At 38.6% G+C, this 25,404-nt stretch overlaps 1 pseudogene; it reads right to left on the reverse strand.

The window, feature by feature from the left end:
* Positions 1-6,145: 6,145 nt before the first annotated feature.
* Positions 6,146-8,376, reverse strand: LOC132376835 (lithostathine-like; annotated as a pseudogene).
* Between the last annotated feature and the right edge of the window lie 17,028 nt (positions 8,377-25,404).

The raw sequence follows: 25,404 nt of genomic DNA on the forward strand, positions 1-25,404 counted from the left end.
TCTATTATTTTAAGAGTTTGTATAATGTTTGGATAATCTGTTTCTTTACTATCCTATAGAATTTACCTGTAAAGCCCTATAGACCTCATGTTTCCCTCTTGGTAGGATTTTTTTTTTTTTTTTTTTAACTAACAGTCCAGATTTTTAAATGGTTATTAAAGAGAATTCAGTATTTTTCTTTGTGGGTCAGTTTTGGAAAGTTATATATTCTAAGCAGTTTATTAGTATGAGGCTATTATAATGTTTTTCTCATCTTTTTAATGTTTGCTACATCAGTAGTTAGGGTCCCATTTTATTTATAATAGAATTTATTTGTGCTTTCTATTTTTTCTTGGTCAAGTTTTGGCTTCATGATCCTTTCTATTATATGTTTATTTCATGTTTCATTAGTATATGCTTCCCTCTTTTACTTTCTTCCTTCAAATATCTTTGTACTATTCTGTAGTTCTCTTTTTGACTTGTTACTTTGTTCATTGATATTTTTACTGTTTGCTCCTTCCTCATAATATAATTGAATTAAAGTTATAACTAGCCATCAAAAAAAAATTCAGTTTTCCTTTAGAGGCTCTTGGAAAGCTCAGTTTTCCCTAAGGGAAGAATGATGGGACTCTCCGTGGTATCATGCAGGACTAGACACCATGTCAGGGTGGGGTCTATAACGCCAGTAGATCTATAAGGGGAAGGGAAAGAGAGACACAGTAGGACATGAAGGGAAGGGGGGGAGGGGAAGAGTTCCAGAGGAAAAGGCCAAGATAGCAGGTACGACCGGTGTAATTTAAAAAACAACAAGAAACCAGTTTTTTTTTCTGCAAGGAAAATGGAATGGAAACAACAATAGAAAGAATTTAGGAGGTAAGATTCAAGACCCTTCAGTTAAAGTTCTTTTCTTCCAATGTGCTGCAAAAGTTACTTAATTTCATGTCAAGGACCATGAGCTCTCTGAAATTTTCCCTAGTAGCAAGCATAGTTGCTCCCCACGGTTGCACAGATATTGGCAGAAGGCAAAGGACTTTAGTACTTGTAGCATGATGAGTTTCACAATATTCAGCTCAGTTCCCCTTACCCCCTAGTCCAATGGTGGGACATAGATGGACCCAGACAGGTGCCTTCACATGTAGTGGGTTATGCTACAGGAGAGGAATATCCCCTATAATTATGCTACAGGAGCTTAGGAAACCTGAATCTTTATGATGGGCAGTAAGCTAGCTTACTCCTTACTTCAGAGGGAAACATCTTTCTTGTACTGGAGAGTAACCATGCCTGACTTAATTTCACTCTGGATGGAAACACTATGTCCATTTTCTAAAACTATAAGCAAGCCTGCCCTTTGCTTTGGAGAGAGATACTATCTCTATTTTCAAAGGCTCTTCATTACACAGACATCCTTGCAAAGATAGACCAGAAGAAAGGGCAGTCAGTGCCTCTGCTTGCATGAAGTGCAGAAACATCAGAGCCCCACATAGAATTGTTTCCCAAGTCTTCTCTGAACATTCTTTGCTTCCTCAGTGAAACAATAGGGTTCTTTGCACTGTGATAGTCAATGACGTTTAGAAAAAGATGATACGTATGCATTTAAGAGTCTGGGGAAGGGTCCTTGGGAAGCTGGCAGCAATAAGATGCTGAGCATTTCATAGTCTTTAAAAGGATGGGATTGAGCAATGAATGTACCTAAAGCACTATACAACTAGAAATCTTTTGTCATCTTTATGATGCATTCTGAATAGCACCTAAGATATGGCAAGGCATATCCTGAAGACAGCGTCTCTGGTTAACATTTTCTTAAAAGAACAACTCTTGGGTTTTAATGATCCAAACTCCACACAATGGGTATATCCCCCTGTGCAATATTTTTCAGCCAAAATTTATGTAAGAAAACTTCATAGTTGCATCCCCAAATCTCAATATGAATCCTTTAATAAAATTACAAGTGCGCTAAGTCTCAAGTTACATACCAAGCACCACTAATAAAAGATCAGAATCATGTGTTCTTTTCAAAACGAGTTCAAGTCACAGATGATGCTGGTGTAGAGATAGGAATCACTGGGTCTTGCACCTCATACAATAAAAACAATTTTTTAAATAAACTCATTCATTGTGTGCTAATCAGGAAATCAAGTTTTAAAGAATTTTCCATTTTAACATGACAGCTTGCTACTTAAACATAGGTGTTCATGGGTTTTAGATCATTGGTTGGGGGATTGGGGTTTGGGGTGGAAACCCACTGTATCATGTTTTTTTTTTTTTTTTTTTTCACTTAAAATAATAAGATATAAGCTCACAAGTAAAATTTTTAGACTAGAGTCAGATTTTCAGGGATATTTGCAATTGGATTCAATTGGAAGAATTATCACCTTCTTTATCATCCTCATCTGTTACCATCAGATTCTACATAGGCAAGTGTTGGTCATTTTTTTAAATTTGAGGAAAAGGGCATAATCAGCAGATGAGATGGGCTGTCAGTAGGGGTAACGGTCTGTCCACTCTTCCCTGCTTCTTTCTTCCATGAATCTCTTTCCAAATATCTTCCTAAATATTCCCAGGAGGCCTGATCTCTTGCATCCCTTCTGGGTTACTTCTTTGCTTCCTTTCTGCAGCCTCTCCTGGAATATTTTTTCTCACACCCTCTGCCTCTCAGGGACATGGGAACTGGGCACCTGGAGGCATTCAGAAAATGATAAAACTTCACCTTGCCTAAAGGAAAGTGGGACTGATTGTGGGGAGGATACCTTACATTTGACAGTTCCATCCTATGCCTGGAAGGGCTTCTCCCCATTCTGGGAATCTCTCTGAGCCCACGTCACCTGTGTCCCTTCTCAGTGTCCTGGCTTTGTTCTGCTCACTTGATAGGCTTTGATGTTACCTCTACCCTTTGCTCAGGTCCTGCTATAATAAATCTTCCCCATCTACTCTGGTAAAACCACTCAAGCTGTACAGTGAGTGGGGGAATGGAAAAGGAGCTCCTTCACTGCCTCAACCTCCCACATGTACATTTTATAATTTAACAGAAAGAAGCATTTCATTGTAATTTATATTAGCTCATATTCAATTCAATTGTTGTACCACAATTAAACTTATCCAGTTTGTTGAATGTCTATATTATCTTTATTTTAATTTTTGAAAAGATAGGAATAAATAATTTCTTTAATCAATGATTTAAAATGCTCATGATTGTTTTAAGTGATATTTTTCTTATTTTAAGAAAAATCAGAAGGTACTTCTTTCTGGAAAAATGACTGGCAAAATTTTCTGCATTGATAGGGAATCATTAAGCAGCCACTTGGTTTATAGACCCAGAATATGGGTACAGAAGTGGCCTTGCTGGAGTTCCAGGTAATCTAAATATCATAATATTTAATACATCCTTAGGAGAACAGCAATATCCAGTCTAAATTTTATTTCAAGTGAACAGTTTGAAAAGATTTAATAAAGTATAATATCACAGATTTTTCCAAGCATCCTCTTAATTCTCTATCCTTTCATTGCTCTGTGGAGAGGGCAGTGTTTTGATTTTATCTTCACCAGATGACTTATTGCCTTTTGAAAATATACATCATCACCAAACTAGGTTTAAAAATTCATACCATATAAGCTTTAGGTGTCAGTGGGACTGGTTACTTTCAAAGAGAGGCTGAAAATAGCCATGGCACATTTACATAATAATCTGGGCAAAAAAAACCTACAGAGGAACATTCACTATGTAAACTGGCAAAAAGAACTGAAAAATTGGAAGAGTGATATTATATGATGTCAGGTGTCAACAGCAAACTGACTTGTCCTTAACTTAGAGTCTGCAAATTTAGGATGCCTCCCCTCACTGGACATGCTTGTATTTTGATTCTTTTGATGGTAGTAATATGGTAATTGCTCATTATTAAGCAAAAAAAAAAAAAGAAGATTTAATCATTTTTCATATCCCCTAATCCCAATTACAACTTCAAGTTTTACTTACTTTCAATACTCCGAATATGTGGGTAGTTATAATCCCTGGGGACCTACCCAGTTTCATTGTTTTCTTTCTCCCTTTCTCTAACAGCTCCCAGGTGTTCCATAAGAAAACCCAATCCTTCCATCCTTCTGAGAGTAACCTTTCCTGAGGTTTGTTGATAGTGATCACACTCCAAGATCCTGGACAGTTTACAACTCATGTAATTCAACTAGGATAATATATCCTCCTTGCTCTAATAATGGTTCAAGTACGCACAATAATTCAGGCTTCAAGTGCCAGCCCATGACATACCCTTGCCTGTAGTGATCTGCTCAGGTTTGTCTAAAAAGAGTGAAGCTCAGGATTCTTTTATTTTATAAATTTAGGGAAGAATATAAATTCTCTATTCTGATGTTGAGTAGCAATCAGTAGCCCCAGTTGCTGCTGGCAACTCTGCTGTGCTGTAACAAAGGAAGGCAGTAAACAGATAAAGGATACAGATAAAAGAGAATGCAGACAAGTGAGCCCCAGAGAAATGACATTTGAGCCCTGTTCAAACTGAGCTCAAAGCCTTCCTCACTGTTAGATTTTTCAGTTATGTATCCAGTAAATACCTTTACTTTTTTGAGCCAAATTATGTTGGGATTTTTCTTACTTTCAACTACAAATATCCTATCTAACACAATGGGTTCCAACAGGAAGAAGAGGATCTGGTCCCCACAGCTGTGGTAGCCCACCTGCCATTGAAGGGAGAACTCAACTAAAATAGAAACTGGCACAAGTACAATCACTGTGAACTTTTCAAACCCATGTTGTTACTTTAAACAGGGAAGAAAATCAAGACCCCTGGCATTGTACAATCATAAATTTATTTAAACTGATAGAGTAGTGTTTCCACCAAAAATTCTGAAAGAGTATTTAGTCAAGGCTGTCTATCCTAGAAAGAACAAATGAAATTTAACAAACATTAGGAAAAAAAGACACTGACCATTCATTTCATCTCTTTATTTGAGAAGCAATACCCTTACATGGCAATGCTATAGTGTTCTTTGCCCATATGGAAATTTTTGTCAGTGGTCTCATATGATAATTTTTCCCATGTTAGGGAACTAGTCCAAAACATTTATTTTTTCCATAAAAGAAGCTAGTGATGAGGGAGGGGTGGTGATAAGGTGGAAGACAGTTTAGTGGTCTTGAAATATGCAGATACACGAAAAGGCTGGGTCTTGCCTTCGGTTAGGTAAGGAGAATTTCTTAAAAAAAAAACATTAGTTTTTCATCCAAAAAGTGTTAAAAAAAATCCTGCTAGACATTAAAGTCATACCAACTCCAGTCCTGACTGAGGTCAGAGTGTTTTTAAGGTCCAAGGACAGAGGACCTACTGGGGTACATTCTCACAAGTACCATATAGGAACAAGGCAACATTTGGTTAGATGGACCACTGCTAGCTGAACATGGTAAGTTAAGTACAGAATTTGACAGATATTAGAAAACTGTACTCAGTTTGACAGATTACACTTATGTTTGTCGAAACCAATCACAACTAAAACAGGTTTTCATTTTGATTATCTGTTTTATCCATTTAAGTAGTCTGTTAATTCATTTGCATTGTATTTTATGAATATTAATAAAATCTGTTCATTATGTTTCACACTGATGGTTTAGGAAGTACAGTTCTAAACATCATCACATACCCTAAGACTGGTTGCCTCATACCCTCAGAAACCTGTCTTGGGGGAATGTGTGAGCAATAGAGTGTGTGGGAGAGAGATGTCTTTATATGTCCACAACACACATCCTACAGAAGCAGTGCTGATGTACCTCAATATAAATACACAATACACAAATATGCTAAGAAGAATATATATATATATATATATATATGTAGTTATTTCCTCAAGGACCTGGGTGAAATTGGGCAGAGATTGACCAAAGTTTCTCCTTGCCCACCCACTTCTTCCTTCTCAGAGTTTGTCTATGGAAATGAAGCAGAGAAGACAGGCAATGGAAGACTAACATTTTTATTATGAACCTTGAAAAACCAGGTTATGGAACCCACAAAAGAGCCTGAAATTAGGTTGGGGAGAAGGTAAGGTCAGAATAAGGTGGTCAGGTTGTGGGTATGGGCAGCATATCCTCCTTTGGGATGGTTCTTCACACTTGGTTCCAAGTCCATGATGAGCTGCACACCAGACTCAAACTGCTGACTTCCCATCTGACCTAATCCATGAACTTGCAGACATAGGGTAAGTTCACATACCAGTTATAATCTCTCCACTTCAGATACCCTGAAGAGACAGAAGAGCTCAAGTAAATGGGGCTGGTGGAGCTTGAGAACCCAATGCAGATGCATCCCAGATTCTGGCCTAGGACTCAAAGACCCTCTGTTATCTTCACAAGGTCCCACTCCAGGGGAAAGAGACAGAAAAAAAGGAAAGAGAGGGGATGGGAACAGATAAGCCAATATTACAGTTCCAGCCCAGGAGGATTCTCTGAAGACCAGGCCCAGAAATGGGGAATGAGGGAATGAAAAAGGCTGAGCAGAAGTGATCTCCTCTGTTTCTTACCTGTGTTTCTTGACAGTCTCTCACAGTAGCCAGGGTTTGAGACGGTGGCTGGATTTCGCTCCCAGGCAACGTAATTGAGCACATCAGTACTACTCCACTCCCGTCCACTGGCATTGGGCTCAGAGTCCTATAGAGCAGAGGATGGAGTCAGGTGAGGTGGAAAGGTCTTTAGAGTTCTCCTGGCCTGATTCCCTCAGCTAGAACGACTGATCCCCTCCCCAGCATCACGGAATTTGCTCTGCTCTTCCAGGTGATACCCCACAGCTCTCCTCTGGGAAACTCTCCCGAACTCTTTGCTCTTATTGGCAAATTCCAAAGCAAATAATCACAAATACCAATGGAATCCCTACGAGTAATGTGTCACTGTGTGAACTGCACTTGGTGGTGCATTTGTGATTACCCTCAGAACCTCCGAGACAATGTCTGTTTTATAAAAGGGAAAACAGTGTCAATCCTAAGTCTTCATTTACCATTTGCTAAGCACAGCATGTGCAGACTCAGGGAAGCTCAGAGAACCGAATTACAAGGCATGATGTGTGAATTGTATAAAAGTTTGACAAGAGGCAGATTAATTTTAGCTGGAGGCTAGGGACCTGCACAGAACTCAGCTCTTCAGCTGGCCTCAAGGCTCTCCATTTTCTCCAATTATCCCCTGAGCTCCAGGGATCTCTAGGATATTTTCTTGGCAGGGGCAGGGGATAGGGAGGGGCCTGGGTGGCCATAGCATCTTGGGAGGTAACAGATTAAAGAGGATGTAAGTGTACCTCTGTGGGGTCATGGAGCCCAATCCAGATGTCTGAGAAGATTTTCAAATTGTTCTTGAGAAGGGAGACCTCGAAGGATCCCTCAACCCCACCGAGCACAGACACAAGGTGACCTGAGGGCCTCTTCTGGCAGGTAATCTGTGTGGAGAAGGGAGAGACTGAGGAGAAGCTTGAGACCCTCACTGAGGGAAGGGCAGGGACAAGGTAGGTGAGAAGGGGTTGTGTTTGCAAAAGATGAGGTGCTCATTCTCACCCTCAAGAAACTCTAGAGAATGGAGACTCCCAGCCCCCAAACCCTGTCTCTAATTTGCTTCTCCTTATCAGCCTTAACTGCAAATCCCAGCACTCATGTCTGCATCCATCCAGGTTTGGGTGTTATAAACAAGGCATAGCAGTAGGACGCATAGGCCATGGAGCCTTTGGGACAGCTGATCCGTGCAGAGGGCAGTTCCTTCTGGGAATTTCCCCTGAGGAGGAAAAAATAAAGGAGAAGGATGGGGTGAAATGGAGAGAAGATATTGGAGTGGGGCGGTGACCTTGAATAATATCTATGAGGCCAGTGCTTGGGGCAGTGACATCACACTCCTGACTGCCTGTCACAATTGCCAACACTCCCAGGATTTTTTTTTTTATCATGAACTAGACCTAGTACTTGGGAGATGGTCTGTTTTCTTTTTATTCATCTGCCTTATTCAAAAGTCCAACTTTTCTCCTCTTCTGGGCTGACTATTCTTCTACTGGATCCTTCAGTCTTTCTCCTTCTATTCATCTCATTAAAAACACTCTATACTTTCCCTCCTTAATCACCCACATAAATTAGACTCTACTGAGAAAATGGAAATCATCTCATCCCACTGTTACTGGACCACTGGGGAGACTCCCACCACTAGTTACCCTGAAGGAAGGAGTGATGACACAGGAATTTCAGGCAATGTTGTTGTGTGGGGATGTACCATTACCATGGGAGGCACACAGGAGCTTTCCTCCTCTTCTTGGCCCTGAGCAAACACTGGGAACCCAGTGCTAGAGGCAGAGAAGTCTCACCTTGGACTTGAGACAGGAGCATCAGGCAGGAGAGCAGCATCCAGGACAGGCTGGGGAGGCCCATGGAAGGCATCATTTTGTCTGTGATGTGTGGAGACAACCAGAGAACTAAAGGAAGGGTGGTCAGGGAGAGGGCATGAGAAATCCCCTGTTGTATCTCTTGTCTTTTCCTCTGTCTAGTTCCCTAGGAATAAATCCATCTGGATAGTATCCATCCCCTTCCATACTTCTGGAAAGAATTGGAAAATCTGTACATACTACTACACCTGAGACCTCCCAGGACTGCCTTTACCTGGTCTCAAATCCCCTACGTTCTCTGCAGACAGGAATCCTTGTATACCTTCCCTGAAATGTGTGAGATGAAACCCCTGTCAGGGGTCTCATCTTCTCTCAGCTCCCACTTACCTGTCTTGCAGGGATCTGCACTGGTTGGTCAGGGCAGAAAAGACTGGGTTTTTATAAGAGGATTTGAAGGAGGGGTGCTGAAATGAATAACAGGAAACTGGAGGCATGAAAGTGGTCATGGGGAAGTGTCTGGCATTGATTCAAGGAGATTTCCACCACAGGGAGGAGATCCTTCCCATCAAAGCCTGGGAATTGCCACAGCTGTTACTTCTTTATCTTGAGCAGACCAGTACTTTCTCAGGAACAGGTGAAGTTTATGCTTTTGCCATCCTTGTCCAGGTACCTGGTCTGAAAAACTTATAGAAATGAAGGCAGCCTGGTGGCTTGAATTCTGTTTCATAGTTTAGAAAATATGTGACATTGGATAGTTAAAGAAGTACTAAAAGTGTATTTTTGGGAAATCTGTCAAGAACTGACTCTTGTTGGCATATACATGAGTTTCATTAATCCCTGTCTTTTAAGGTTAAAGAAAACCAAACTAGTAATAAGTAAAAGCTGGGTGAGTATAACACTGGAAAATATTGCTGAGGGCAAGATATTAGTTGAGGGAAACAAAAGAATTGAAGCAATGGGAAAGAGCAATATTTCAGCATTGCTTTCTCCTTATTGGAACAAGGTGTGAAGGAAGCATGGAGTGTTCTAAGGCAATAGACAAACCAGGATCAGGTAGATTTGCCTTCTGGCCAACTCTGTGTGGGAAGACTGAGAAATAATTACTCAGTTCACTTCAATTCCGAGCCGGGGATTTGATACCTCAGAGTGGCATTCTCAGACCATGATGTGCAGACCCCTGGGGGTCTTCAAGACCATTTCAGGGGGACTGTAATATTTCAATTTTCATAACTTTACTAAAATATTATTTGCCTTCTTCACTGTGTTGACATTTGCACTGATGGGGCACAGGCAACTGTGGGTAAATTTCCGGGTCCTCAGCATTCACCAAGGTAAGGGTGTCAACCTGTGTTCTTCACTCCCATGCACTTGCAAGAAACAAACAAATATGTTCACTCTAAAATGTCCTTTGGGACTTCCCTGGCCGTCCAGTGGTTAAGACTACACGCTTCTGCTCCATGGGTCATGGGTTCAATCCCTGGTCAGGGAACTAAGATCCTGCATGCCGCATGGTGCCTCCAAAAAAAAAAAAAAAAAAAAAAAAATGACATTGATGAAGCAGTAAAGATAACTCATTTTAGTAAATATATTTTTTTATTTTATATTGGAATATAGTTGATTAATAATGTTGTGTTAGTTTCAGGTGTACAGCAAAGTGATTCATTTTTATATATACATGTATCTATTTTTTTTTCAAATTCTTTTCCCATTTAGGTTATTGCAGAATATTGAGCAGAATTCCCTGTGCCACACAGTAGGTCCTTGTTGGTTATGAATTTTATTTTATTTTATTTATTAATAAATTTTTATTTATTTTATTTATTTATTTTTGGCTTCGTTGGGTCTTTGTTGCTGTGTGTGGGCTTTCTCCAGTTGTGGTGAGTGGGGGCTACTCTTCGTTGAGGTGTGCAGGCTTCTCACTGCGGTGGCTTCTCTTGTTGTGGAGCACAGGCTTTAGGTGTGCAGGCTTCAGTAGTTGTGGCACGTGGGATCAGTAGTTGTGGCTCATGGGCTCTAGAGCACAGGCTCAGTAGTTGTGGTGCATGGGCTTAGTTGCTCTGTGGCATGTGGGGTCTCCCCGGACCAGGGCTCAAACCTGTGTCTCCTGCCTTGGCAGGCAGATTCTTAACCACTGCACCACCAGGGAAGCCCGGTTATCAATTTTAAATATAGCAGTGTGCACATGTCAATCCGAAACTCCCAATCTTAACACTTGAATACATTTCTTCAAAATTCTGTATGATTAAGTGGGAAGCCTGCGTACTAAAGTATAATGGTTGTCTTGAGAAAAAGCCTTTGTAATCCACCGTTTTTGTGGAAGACAATTCTTACTTGAAAGATGGACTGAGAGACAAACTTGTTAATCACATATGGGCGTTTTGTTGACATTAAAAAAATGATCAAAATGATATTTTAAAGTCCTTGTTTAACATATAGTATTATAAATATCAATATTTATTATAAATATCAATAATTCTCATGAATAAAAATTCTTTGGTGTCCTCAATACTTTTTAAGAGTGTAAAGTGTCCTGAGATCAAAATGGTTTGATAACCTCTGATTAACAACGAGATACCAATTTCCAGGATATATTGGGGACGGAGACAAATTTTATGTTACAAAACAGGGATAAAATCAGCAAAGTCTAGAAGGTGGGGTAAACTCTGCAGGATAAATGACTCCATTTCCTTAGCAAATGAATTTAAGGAAGTAAAGCAATATGAAATTCTTAACATTTGAGAGATGTATTAATCAAATACAAGGTATGACTCATGTTTAGATCATGATTTGAACAAATCAGATGAGAAAATAATTTTGAAACACTTGACTAGGTGTGAACATTTGAAAATATTAAGGGGTTCTCTTATTTTTAGGTGCGATTATGATATTGTACTTATATTTAAAGTGATATTATCATTTACAGATAGATGATAGAATACTTACAGTTGAAATATGTTGTTCAGGATTTGCTTCAAAGTAATCCAGTGTAGTAAGGGTAAGAAAAGGAATATAGATGAAATGAAAGGCCATGTGGGATAATTGTCATTGCTTGGTGATAGATACCTAGAGGATCATCGTACTATTCATTTTGGGTTTCTTTCATTATTTTTTCATAACATATTGGGGAAAATTTCTGGAAAAAAGAAAAACTGAGACTCAACAATTGTTGAGAAAAAATTTTAAGACCAGTCTGACTCAAGAATATAGCTGCAAAATTCCTGAACAAAATACTAAGCCAAAGAAGTTTACCAATGTATGTAATAAATGAAGGTAAGAATATTTTAGTAAAAATATTACTAAATATGACCACTTTAAAACAAGAATAAAAATAAAATAACAAAGTAAATGTGAAGGGAAAAATGAGAGAAAATACTTTATATAGATATATATCCGACAAAGAATTGATTTCTAGACTATGTTTATAACAGTAAATTCAACAAGAAATTGAACAATACATTCATTAGAAAAGAAGAGTGGAGGGGTCTGGGCAAGATGGCGGATGAGTAAGACGTGGAGATCACCTCCCTTCCCACAGATACAGTAGAAATACATCTACACGTGAAACTGCTCCTACAGAACACCCACTGAACGGTGGCAGAAGACGTCAGATCTCCCAAAAGGCAAGAAACTCCCCACGTACTTGGGTAGGGCAAAAGAAAAAAGAAATAACAGAGGCAAAAGAATAGGGACGGGACCTGCACCAGTGGGAGGGAGCTGTGAAGGAGGAAAGGTTTCCACACACTAGGAGCCCCTTCGTGGGCGGAGACTACGGGTGGCAGAGGGGGGAAGCTTCGGAGCCACGGAGGAGAGCACAGCCACAGGGGTGTGGAGGGCAAAGCAGAGAGATTCCCGCACAGAGGATCAGTGCTGACCAGCACTCACCAGCCCGAGAGGCTTGTCTGCTCACCCGCTGGGGCAGGCGGGGGCTGGGAGCTGAGGCCCGGGCTTCGGTCTGATTGCAGGGAGAGGACTGGGGTTGGCGGCGTGAACACAACCTGAAGGGGTTACCGCACCACAGCTAGCCGGGAAGGATTCCGGGAAAAAGTCTGCAGCTGCCGAAGAGGCAAGAGACTTTTTCTTGCCTCTTTGTTTCTCAGTGCGCAAGGAGAGGGGATTCAGAGCGCCGCCTAAACGAGCTCCAGAGATGGGCGTGAGCCGCGGCTATCAGCGCCCACCCCAGAGAAGGGTATGAGACGCTAAGGCTGCTGCTCCAGCCAGCAAGAACCCCGTGCACGAGCACAGGTCACTATCCACACCACCCCTCCCGGGAGCCTGTGCAGCCCGCCACTGCCAGCGTCCCGTGATCCAGGGACAACTTCCCCAGGGAGAACACACGGCGTGCCTCACGCTGGTGCAACGTCACGCAGGCCTCTGCCGCCGCAGGCTCGCCCCGCATCCGTATCCTTCCCTCCCTCCTGCCTGAGTGAGCAAGAGCCCCCGAAGCAGCTGCTCCTTGAACCCCATTCTGTCTGACTGAAGAGCAGACGTCCTCAGGCGACCTACACACAGAAGAGGGTCCAAATCCAAACCTGAACCCCGGGAGCTGTACGAACAAAGAAGAGAAAGGGAAATTTCTCCCAGCAGCCTCAGAAGCAGCGGATTAAAGCTCCACAAACAACTTGATTTACCTGCATCTGTTGAATATCTGAAGAGACAATGAATCATCCCAAATTCAGGAGGTGGACTTTGGAAGCAGGATATATTAATTTTTCGCCTTTTCCTTTTTTTGTGAGTGTATCTGTGTATGCTTCTGGGTGAGATTTTGTCTGTATAGCTTTGCTTTCACCATTTGTCCTAGGGTTCGGTCCATCCGTTTTTATTTTTTTACTTAAAACAATTTTTTTCTTAATAAATTTTTCTTAATAATTTCTTCCTTATTTTTTATTTTCAAAAATAAAAAAATATTCTTAATAATTTTTTCTTATTTTTTTATTTTAAAAAATTAAAAACTTTTTTGTTAATAATGTTTTCCTATTTTTTATTATAAAAAATTAATAAATTTATTTAAAAAATTAAAAAACATTTTTCTTAATAAATTTTTTCTTAATATTTTTTTTTCTTATTTTTTATTATAATAGCTTTACTTTATTTTGTTTTATTTTATTTTATCCTCTTTCTTTCTTTCTTTCTTTCTATTTTTTCTCCCTTTTATTCTGAGCCATGTGGATGAAAGGTGCTCCAGCCAGGCATCAGGGCTGTGCCTCTGAGGTGGGGGAGCCAACTTCAGGACACTGGTCCACAAGAGACGTCCCAGCTCCATGTAATACCAAATGACGAAAATCTCTCAGAAATCTCCATCTCAACATCAAGACCCAGCTTCACTCAATGACCAGCAAGCTACAGTGGTGGACAGCCTATGACAAACAACTAGCAAGACAAGAACACAGCCCCATCCATTAGCAGAGAGGCTGCCTAAAATCATAATAAGGCCACAGACACCCCAAAACACACCACCAGACGTGGACGTTCCAACAGAAAGACAAGATCCAGCCTCATCCACCAGAACACAGGCACTAGCCCCCTCCACCAGGAAGCCTACACAACACACTGAACCAACCTTAGCCACTGGGGACAGATACCAAAAACAACAGGAACTACGAACCTGCAGCCTGTGAAAAGGAGACCCCAAACACAGTAAGATAAGCAAAATGAGAAGACAGAAAAACACACAGCAGATGAAGGAACAGGGTCAAAACACACCAGACCTAACAAATGAAGAGGAAATAGGTAGTCTACCTGAAAAAGAATTCAAAATAATGGTAGTAAAGATGATACAAAATCTTGGAAATAGAAGAGACAAAATGCAAGAAACATTTAACAAGGACGTAGAAGAACTAAAGAGGAACCAGGCAATGATGAAAAACACAATAAATGAAATTAAAAATACTCTAGAAGGGATCAATAGCAGAATAACTGAGGCAGAAGAACGGGTAAGTGACCTGGAAGATAAAATAGTGGAAATAATTACTGCAGAGTAGAATAAGAAAAAAGAATGAAAAGAACTGAGGAAAGTCTCAGAGACCTCTGGGACAACATTAAACGCACCAACATTCGAATTATAGGGGTCCCAGAAGAAGAAGAGAAAAAGAAAGGGACTGAGAAAATATTTGAAGAGATTCTAGTTGAAAACTTCCCTAATATGGGAAAGGAAATAGTTAATCAAGTCCTGGAAGCACAGAGAGTCCCATACAGGATAAATCCAAGGAGAAACACACCAAGACACATATTAATCAAACTATCAAAAATTAAATATAAAGAAAACATATTAAAAGCAGCAAGGGAAAAACAACAAATAACACACAAGGGAATCCCTATAAGGTTAACAGCTGATCTTACAGCAGAAACTCTGAAAGCCAGAAGGGAGTGGCAGGATACACTTAAAGTGATGAAGGAGAAAAACCTACAACCAAGATTACTCTACCCGGCAAGGATCTCATTCAGATTTGATAGACAAATTAAAATCTTTACAGACAAGCAAAAGCTGAGAGAGTTCAGCACCACCAAACCAGCTTTACAACAAATGCTAAAGAAACTTCTCTAGGCAGGAAACACAAGAGAAGGAAAAGACATACAATAACAAACCCAAAACATTTAAGAAAATGGGAATAGGAACATACATATTGATAATTACCTTAAAATGAATGGATTAAATGCTCTCACCAAAAGACACAGACTGGCTGAATCGATACAAAAACAAGACCCATATATATGCTGTCTACAAGAGACCCACTTCAGACCTAGGGACACATACAAATTGAAAGTGAGGGGATGGAAAAAGATATTCCATGCAAATGGAAATCAAAAGAAAGCTGGAGTAACAATTCTCATATCAGACAAAATAGACTTTAAAGTAAAGACTATTACAAGAGACAAAGAAGGACACTATATAATGATCAAGGGATCAATCCAAGAAAAAGGTATAACAATTGTAAATATATATGCACCCAACATAGGAGCACCTCAATACATAAGGCAAATACTAACAGTCATAAAAGGGGAAATCGACAGCAACACAATCATAGTAGGGGACTTTAACACCCCACTTTCACCAATGGAGAGATCATCCAAAATGAAAATAAATAAGGAAACACAATATTTAAATGATACATTAAACAAGATGGACTTAATTGATATTTATAGGACACTCCATCCAAAAACAACAGAATACACCTTTTTCTCAAGTGCTCATGGAACATTCTCCAGGAGAGATCATATCTTGGGTCACAAATCAAGCCTTGGTAAGTTTAAGAAAATTGAAATAGTATCAAGTATCTTTTCCGACCACAATGCTATGAGACTAGATATCAATTACAGGAAAAGATCTGTAAAAAATACAAATACATGGAGGCTACACAATACACTCCTTAATAACGAAGTAATCCCTGAAGAAATCAAAGGGGAAATCAAAAAGTACCTGGAAACAAATGACAATGGAGACACAACAACCCAAAACCTATGGGATGCAGCAAAAGCAGTTCTAAGAGGGAAGTTTATAGCAATACAAGCCTACCTCAAGAAACAGGAAACATTTCGAATAAACAACCTAACCTTGCACCTAAAGCAATTAGAGAAAGAAGAACAAAAAAAAAGAAAACCCAAAGCTAGCAGAAGGAAAGAAATCATAAAGATCAGATCAGAAATAAATGAAAAAGAAATGAAGGAAACAATAGCAAAGATCAATAAAACTAAAAGCTGGTTCTTTGAGAAGATAAACAAAATTGATAAACCATTAACCAGACTCATCAAGAGAAAAAGGGAGAAGACTCAAATCAATAGAATTAGAAATGAAAAAGGAGAAGTAACAAATGACACTGCAGAAATACAAACGATCATGAGAGATTACTACAAGCAACTGTATGCCAATAAAATGGACAACCTGGAAGAAATGGACAAATTCTTAGAAATGCACAACCTGCCGAGACTGAACCAGGAAGAAATAGAAAATATGAACAGACCAATCACAAGCACTGAAATTGAAACTGTGATTAAAAATCTTCCAACAAACAAAAGCCCAGGACCAGATGGCTTCACAGGCGAATTCTATCAAACATTTAGAGAAGAGCTAACACCTATCCTTCTCAAACTCTTCCAAAATATTGCAGAGGGAGGAACACTCCCCAACTCATTGTACGAGGCCACCATCACCCTGATACCAAAACCAGACAAAGATGTCACAAAGAAAGAAAACTACAGGACAATATCACTGATGAGCATAGATGCAAAAATCCTCAACAAAATACTAGCAAACAGAATCCAACAGCACATTAAAAGGATCATACACCATGATCAAGTGGGGTTTATCCAGGAATTAAAGGATTCTTCAATATACGCAAACCAATCAATGTGATACATTATATTAACATATTGAAGGAGAAAAACCATATGATCATCTCAATAGATGCAGAGAAAGCTTTTGACAAAATTCAATACCCAGTTATGATAAAAGCCCTGCAGAAAGTAGGCATAGAGGGAACTTTCCTCAACATAATAAAGGCCATATATGACAAACCCACAGCCAACATTGTCCTCAATGGTGAAAAACTGAAACCATTTCCACTAAGATCAGGAACAAGACAAGGTTGCCCACTGTCACCACTATTATTCAACATAGTTTTGGAAGTGTTAACCACAGCAATCAGAGAAGAAACAGAAATAAAATGAATCCAAATTGGAAAAGAAGAAGTAAAGCTGTTACTGTTTGCAGATGACATGATACTATACATACAGAATCCTAAAGATGCTACCAGAAAACTACTAGAGCTAATCAATGAATTTGGTAAAGTAGCAGGATACAAAATTAATGCACAGAAATCTCTTGCATTCCTATATACTAATGATGAAAAATCTGAAATTGAAATTAAGAAAACACTCCCGTTTACCATTGCAACAAAAATAAAAAAAATATCTAGGAATAAACCTACCTAAGGAGACAAAAGACCTGTATGCAGAAAATTATAAGACACTGATGAAAGAAATTAAAGATAATACAAATAGATGGAGAGAGATGCCATGTTCTTGGATTGGAATAATCAACATTGTGAAAATGACTCTACTATCCAAAGCAATCTACAGATTCAATACAATCCCTATCAAACTACCACTGGCATTTTTCACAGTACTAGAACAAAAAATTTCACAATTTGTATGGAAACACAAAAGACCCCGAATAGCCAAAGCAATCTTGAGAACGACAAATGGAGCTGGAAGAATCAGGCTCCCTGACTTCAGACTATATTACAAAGCTACAGTAATCAAGACAGTTTGGTACTGGCACAAAAATAGAAACATAGATCAATGGAACAGGATAGAAAGCCCAGAGATAAACCCATGCACATATGGTCACCTTATCTTTGATAAAGGAGGCAAGCATATACAGTGGAGAAAAGACAGCCTCTTCAATAAGTGGTGCTGGGAAAACTGGACAGGTACATATAAAAGCGTGAAATTAGAACACTCTCTAACACCATACATAAAAATAAACTCAAAATGGATTAAAGACCTAAATGTAAGGCCAGACACTATCAAACTCTTAGAGGAAAACATAGGCAGAACATTCTATGACATAAATCACAGCAAGATCCTTTTTGACCCAGCTCCTAGAGAAATGGAAATAAAAACACAAATAAACAAATGGGACCTAATGAAACTTGAAAGCTTTTTCACAGCAAAGGAAACCATAAACAAGACCAAAAGACAACCCTCAGAATGGGAGAAAATATTTGCAAATGAAGCAACTGACAAAGGATTAATCTCCAGGGTTTACAAGCAGCTCATGCAGCTCAATAACAAAAAGCAAACAGCCCAATCCAAAACTGGGCAGAAGACCTAAATAGACATTTCTCCAAAGAAGATATACAGATGGCCAACAGACATATGAAAGAATGCTCAACATCATTAATCATTAGAGAAATGCAAATCAAAACTACAATGAGGTATCATCTCACACCGGTCAGAATGGCCATCATCAAAAAATCTACAAACAATAAATGCTAGAGAGGGTGTGGAGAAAAGGGAACACTCTTGCACTGTTGGTGGGAATGTAAATTGATACAGCCACTATGGAGAACAGTATGGTGGTGCCTTAAAAAACTAAAAATAGAACTACCATACGACCCAGCAATCCCACTACTGGGCATATACCCTGAGAAAACCATAATTCAAAGAGAGTCATGTACCAAAATGTTCATTGCAGCTCTATTTACAATAGCCAGGACATGGAAGCAACCTAAGTGTCCATCATTGGATGAATGGATAAAGAAGATGTGGCACATATATACAATGGAATATTACTCGGTCATAAAAAGAAACAAAATGGAGGTATTTGTAGTGAGGTGGATGGAGTTAGAGTCTGTCATACAGAGTGAAGTAAGTCAGAAAGAGAAAAACAAATACAGTATGCTAACACATATATATGGAATCTAAGGGAAAAAAAAAAGGTCATGAAGAACCTAGTGGCAAGACAGGAATAAAGACACAGACCTACTAGAGAATGGACTTGAGGATATGGGGAGGTGGAGGGGTAAGATGTAACAGGATGAGAGAGTGTCATGGACATATATACACTACCAAATGTAAAAGAGATAGCTAGTGGGAAGCAGCCGCATAGCACAGGGAGATCAGCTGTGTGCTTTGTGACCACCTAGAGGAGTGGGATAAGGAGGGTGGGAGGGAGGGAGACGCAAGAGGGAAGAGATATGGGAACATATGTATATGCATAACTGATTCATTTTGTTATAAAGCAGAAACTAACACACCATTGTAAAGCAATTATACTCCAATAAAGATGTTAAAAAAAAAAAAAGAAAGAAGAGTGAAAAAACATGAGCATGCATTTCAGTAAAGAAGAAGCACAGTGATCAATACCTATATGACAATATGTCAACCTCATTAGCAATCAATGAAATTAAAATCAAAATGAAATATAATTTCACACCTATCAGAATGACAAAAAAGAAATTTTGACTTTCCAAAATTTTGGTGAGGATTTGGAGTAATGAATTGTCCATATTGCTGCTGGCAGTAGTGTAAATTGATAGAACCCTTTGGGAAAACTGGCATTTTCTTACAGCCTGATAATCATTCCACTTCTAGGAATATACACTTTGCATATAAATGCCAAGTAGTATGTATACACAGGATGTTAATAGCATCACTATTTATAATGGCAAAAAAGCCAAAAACAAACCAAATGTCCATTAACAGGAAACTGGATAAACATTTTGTGGTTTAAATAAGCAATGTATCTGAGTGAAACTGAGTGAACCACAGTTACAAGAATCGATATGGCTTAACCTCAAAGACATAATGTTGAGGAAAATTTAACAAGATACAGAAGATTATAAACTGTGTAATTTCATTGTTTAAAAGGTCAAAAACAAAATTTGAAAAAGGCTTCTATATCATTTAGGCATACTTATACATAATAAATTATATTAAGAGGAGAGGAATGTTAAACTCAAAATTCTGAATTGTTACCTCTGAATGAAGGGAGAAGGAAATTGTTGAAATGAGGACACAGGAAGCTTCAAATATATTAGCAGTTATATACTTTTTAAGGATAGTGGTAGTTACTTGAATTTAAAAAAATGTTCTTTTAATCATATACATAATACTTTTATTGTCCTCTCTCTATAAAATACGGTATTAAAAGTTAAAGAAAATTGAATTAAGTAATGTAAGAAGACCAGAAATAATTTTAAATGGTCTTTAAATTATTAGAGTTAGCCCACAGAAATCAATTTAAAACAATTGTCGAACTTCAGACAAAGGTTTCATCAAGATAGTTGTCAGGTTATAGTCATCTGAAGGCTTGACTGGGGATGGACTATCCACTTCCAAGATGACTCATTAACATGCTAAATTTGTGCTGGCTGTTGGTAGAAGGCTTCAGTTCCTCAGCACGTGGACCTTTCCATAGGGCTTCTGGAGTGTTCTTACAATGTAGTGATTAGCTTCCTCCAGCACAAGTGATCCAAGAGAAAGCAAGGCAAAAGCTGCAATGTCATTTAAAACATAGCTTTAGATGTTGCACGTGGTCATTTCTGTAATATCTTATTAGTTACACGTGTCAGTTCAGTCCAATATGGTATGGAATTATATGAGCATGTAAATACCAGGAGGCAGGGATCATTAGGTCTTATCATAATAGCTTGCTACCAGAATTGGAACCCGATACTTTATCAGTCAGAAGTCAGAAGTCCTATATAAGAAGGCTGGTTCTTTTTTTTTTTTTTTCTCCTCTCGGAGATCCTTCTGAATGTATGTAATATATACCATTTTTACATGGGAGGAGAAATTTCACTCAATTCCATTCAGCATCCCTCAAACTTCAAATAAACTCGGGTGTGTGTGAGAATAGGAGACAGGGTGTTTATCTCCTGCTAATTACAGAATCTGATGCTTAAGGCCCTACCTATTCAAAATGTTCAGTTATAAACTGAATTTATCATTCCTCTCCTGTTTAAAATCTTTCAATAGTTTCTTCATTATATATTTTTGTGATTAGCTATTGCTGCACAGCAAACTATCCCTATTTAATGGCTTAAATAAACAATTTATTATTATTTCTCATGGTTTTGAGAGTTAACTAGGCATACTTATATGGTTCTTCCTGGGGATTTCTCATGCAGATAATGGCTGGAGCTGGAGTCATATGAAGGATCAAATGGAGGACTGAACCTCAAAGATGACCACATACAGGAGTGTACTTGATGCTGACTATTATTGGCTGAGAGCTCAGCTGGGTCTGTTAATTAGTGTGTCAACACGGGGCCTTTCTATGTGGCTTGGACTTCATATAGCATAAAGGTGTCAGGATAGCAGGACTTTCATTGTTGATCAGGGCTCTTAAAGGGCAAAGAAGAAGTGACCAGTTGTCTTAGAATAGGTTGAGAAATGACATTATGCCATGTACAGCATACTCTATTGGTCAAGCATGCGTTTGTATTCCCAGCATCTAGAACTTTAAGCACTCATTGATGCTTATTGAATAAATTAATAGATTTATTCATAATGATTTTGATAATTACAGCAGCTGCATTTAATTTCATAATGCCTTACAGGTTTAGAAGAGTTGGATTTTAATTTTATTTCTTTCATTTAATATGTTAATTTGAGGAAGTAATTTAATCCTCCCCTTCTTGGATCTGTGTTACTCAATTTTCCAATGAGGATTTTGTATGAAGCGAACTCTGAGGTACATTCTATAATTCTCTTTTTGTTGGCTGGAATGCTGTAAATACCTGAATGTGGGTCAAGGGACCCACTGAAAAATATTTATTGTTCTCATATTAAAACCTTAGGTACTCTTTAGGACGGCCATCTTCTTACCTTATTGCACCAGAGGAATAATTTTTGAGCAAGCTTTGGGAAAATTACACTATCATGAAACCAGTCTGGAAATGGAGCCATTGCAGATCATTTTCACTCTATTATTTAGTATTGACTGTTACAAACAACTTATTTCCAAAATGGAAACGTACATCTGCTGGGCTCTCCTTGCATATTTGTATAAATAGAATATACTTAAATAATTGTCACATAGTATTTTCAACTAAATAACTTTATTCAAGGTGTACTAATTTGTTAAATTCTGTGAGCTCAACTGCCTTGGAGCTTTAGAAGAAAGCTAAAGAACTTTGCCTAAAGAACTTAACATGGCAACTGACATATATATAAAAAATTACCAGGGAAGACTCTGATTATTAAAATGACACATTCTTTCAGAAAATATTTCAAAAATTAGTAGAGCTTATTAGGTGCTGTCTGTTTCTAATCCCTCCTGTTCTAGGAGTTAATTTGAGTCCAGTAAGGAGACTGATTATATACATCAAGACACTGGGATTTGAGCTAAATCAAGAGCAATATGGACTACAGCTCAATGCATAAGTAAGTTCTATGGAAGAGAGTGCTCTGAAGGTCAATTTTAGAGACTAGTTTACTAAAGGAAAAGAAAAAAGGAAAAGAAAATAGAAGGATTAAGAGCAGGAAGGAATCAGTTCAGATAATCTGAAATCCCTCAAGATATCTGATCTTGTGGATTAGCTGGACTTAAGACTCAGACTAAAGGAAAGTTTTGCTCCTTATCCCCACATTTCATGGCGTGAAGTGGGAAGAATAGGGAAGAAAGGCATTTCATAGAAAATTCTACTCTAAGCACAGTGCATAACATCCAAGGCTCTCCTTTTTCACACTTCCTCCTTCCTCTTCTTTCTGTGTTTCACAGATCTACCTTACTTGCTTAGGGGAGAATGGAGACGTAAGATTCCACTGTAATTGAAGGGAGGACCAAGAGATAGGTCAGAAGCAAAATGGTGACACCAGCCTGAGCATTAGATAGAGATGAAGTAAGTAAGGTAAAATAACCAGGCACCCCAAACTAAGTTGTAGGTAGAAAAAGAATGGTGTGACTCAAATTTGGGATTGATCCCAGACAACTGAGGAGTGTCAAGGGAAAGCAGTGTGTTTCATCCAGGAGCAGAAGACTCCTAAGACAAATTCAAGTGGACAGTACTTTCACTATGTGGTGAGAAGAGCCAGCTCCAGCCCTCAGACAGTACTTGGAATTAGGTGACTCCACCAAAGTAGGGAACCTGGGTGTGTGGCATGGGGGGAGACATGGGATTGAGATTCCTAATAGGATTTCTAGGCTGGAATTTATCTGGGATAATATGAATGCTTTAAGATTGTGGTGCTCTCTTTCCTAACTCATAATGTTCCCCTGGGCATCCAGATACCTATTTCTATGCACATTTGCCCCCATGCCAGCCCAGAGAGTGGGCTAATGGAAGGGACATTCACTTAGTCATAGTGATTAAGGGTTCAGCTCTCAAATCAGACAGACCCATCTCTTGGGGTTACAGTGGGAATTAAAATAATGTATGGCTATCCTTAAGCATGGTGCCTAATACATGTAATCACATAATAAATGGCAGCTAATCATAATGTTATCTTCAGTGCCTGGTAGTACCATAATAGATGTTCAATAATTTTCAGTGGAATGACATAAATACATACATATGGTCTGCAGATACAGGTTATGGAGAAGTGACTCCATTGAATCATTTCTGTAGCTTACCATTGTATTTTCTCTATATCCTTAAATGCAATGAAATGATATTTATTTTTTAAAGGTATTCAGAAGTTACTAACTTAGGAAAGCACTTTACTCATAAATTCAGTGTTATCAGAGAATTGCCAAACTAATTTGTGCAGAAGCTCATCTGATTCTAACTACTATTTAATCGGCACTAATTTTGTGCCTGGCACTGTGCTAAGAGCTCTACATAAATGATCGATTTAGTACCCAGATCATCATTATGAGACAGCTATGTTTACCCTCATTTTTCACACAAGAAAATGAAACTTTGGAAAAGTTGAATAATTGGGTCATGGTTCCTCAAAAGTAACCAAATGAGGATTAAAACTCCCAAAGCCAAAGCTATGCTCTTAATCTCTGTTACCCACTTTTGTGGAGAGAAGAGTTTTTTTTTCTCATAAAAAAGAAGTAGAGTATTGGCTTTTGCTGCAAGGCTACTCACTTCTGCACCATGAAAGAGGAAATATTTTTTCTAAGATATTTCACTTACCATTGGAATGAACTTGACATTTAGAAGACCTAAGCCCAGAAAATCTGATTTCTGATATACATGGAGGGGGTTGAAAACACTAGGGAAAATCTGTGACTAAGGACGATGTGTGGTTCTTTGTTAAGCTACATTAACCTAATGGACACTAAGAAAAATAATGTGTTCAGTGGAGTTATCAGATTCTCTTTACTTACTCAAATACAATGCCATCAATTCCTTGTTTCTAGAAAAGGACTGCTACTGTTCCTGTTCTCCCTGTAATAAGTCATCCAGATGCTGTAAGTTACAACTTCTCTCTGATTTAGGCAGTTGTCCAAATTTCCAATACCGTCCATTATTTTCTTTTATCCTCAAAACTACCCTGTACGTTAGGCAGGGCATCTGTTAATTAACTCCACATTACAATGAGGAAATTCAGGAACAAGGAGGGAGCCCAACTTAGTCTATGTCACACTGCTCATTTGTGACCAAGTCAGGATAAAAACTGAATTCTACCTCTGAATTCTTCCTTGTCAGTACTAAACTCCACACTATTTCACTTGAATTAAAATATTCAGGTATTCAGCAGCAAAGACTTAAATTCTGAAATGATCCAATTAATTGCTCTCTGACGTGATAACATTTTTGAAAGGTTTCACCTCGCTTGATGGATTCATTAATTTTAGAACATCTTATTTGCCTTCTGCTAATGGAATTTTCAGCAGATGATTGGTTAGTTAATTTTTTAAGCCTCATGCATAGTTTAAATGTCATTTTATGCAAAGATATTTACTGAATGGAATATTGGCCTAATTAATTTTTGAGAGCAACTAGGAATTGCTCTAAGTTATTCTTGTCTGTAGTTACAACATGAACCTTATCAATGTCATTGGGATTTCTTGTAAGTATAGGTGCCCACATGTGTGAATCTAGGTGCACATGTTTGCAGACATAGGTTCAGAATGGTGGTTATGCTTTGTTAAAATTAAGACACGGTTTTCCATTTTTTTCAAGTAGTACATTTTTCTATAACTGTTCCAGCTCTAGGTAATACAAGAACTTGATTGTGGTGTATTCCAGGGAATCCTTCTGGAGTGGGGATGTATGAGAATCAGCATGCTTACAGAACACAGAGAAAACTCACTAAGAGGATAGGCTTCCAAACCCAGGACAGTAAATGCAAGGGATGGGTGCAAAGAGACGTCCATTAGATTCAGCTTTCTTCATACAATGGGATGGATTGAGGATAAATGTCAACTCTGGGAGCTGCAGTGGTTTTAGGCCCAATGAATTTGTGCTGAATTTGGAGAATCTGAGATAACGTAAGGAAGTAAAAGCAGTCTTCGGGAATGGTGTTGTCGGTCGTAAAGGGTAGATTTTCAAAACTGAATTATGAATCCCTGTTGAACTCAGGTGCAAATCATGAAGCAAAGGTTGCAATTCAGGCAAGCCTAATAATAGACTAATGGAATGAGTGAGGGCAATTTGTCTCAAGGGCAATCTGAGGATTTATTGCAAGT

Source organism: Balaenoptera ricei, chromosome 13 (assembly GCF_028023285.1).
Source record: "Balaenoptera ricei isolate mBalRic1 chromosome 13, mBalRic1.hap2, whole genome shotgun sequence".
In the NCBI taxonomy this organism is placed as follows: Eukaryota; Metazoa; Chordata; class Mammalia; order Artiodactyla; family Balaenopteridae; genus Balaenoptera; species Balaenoptera ricei.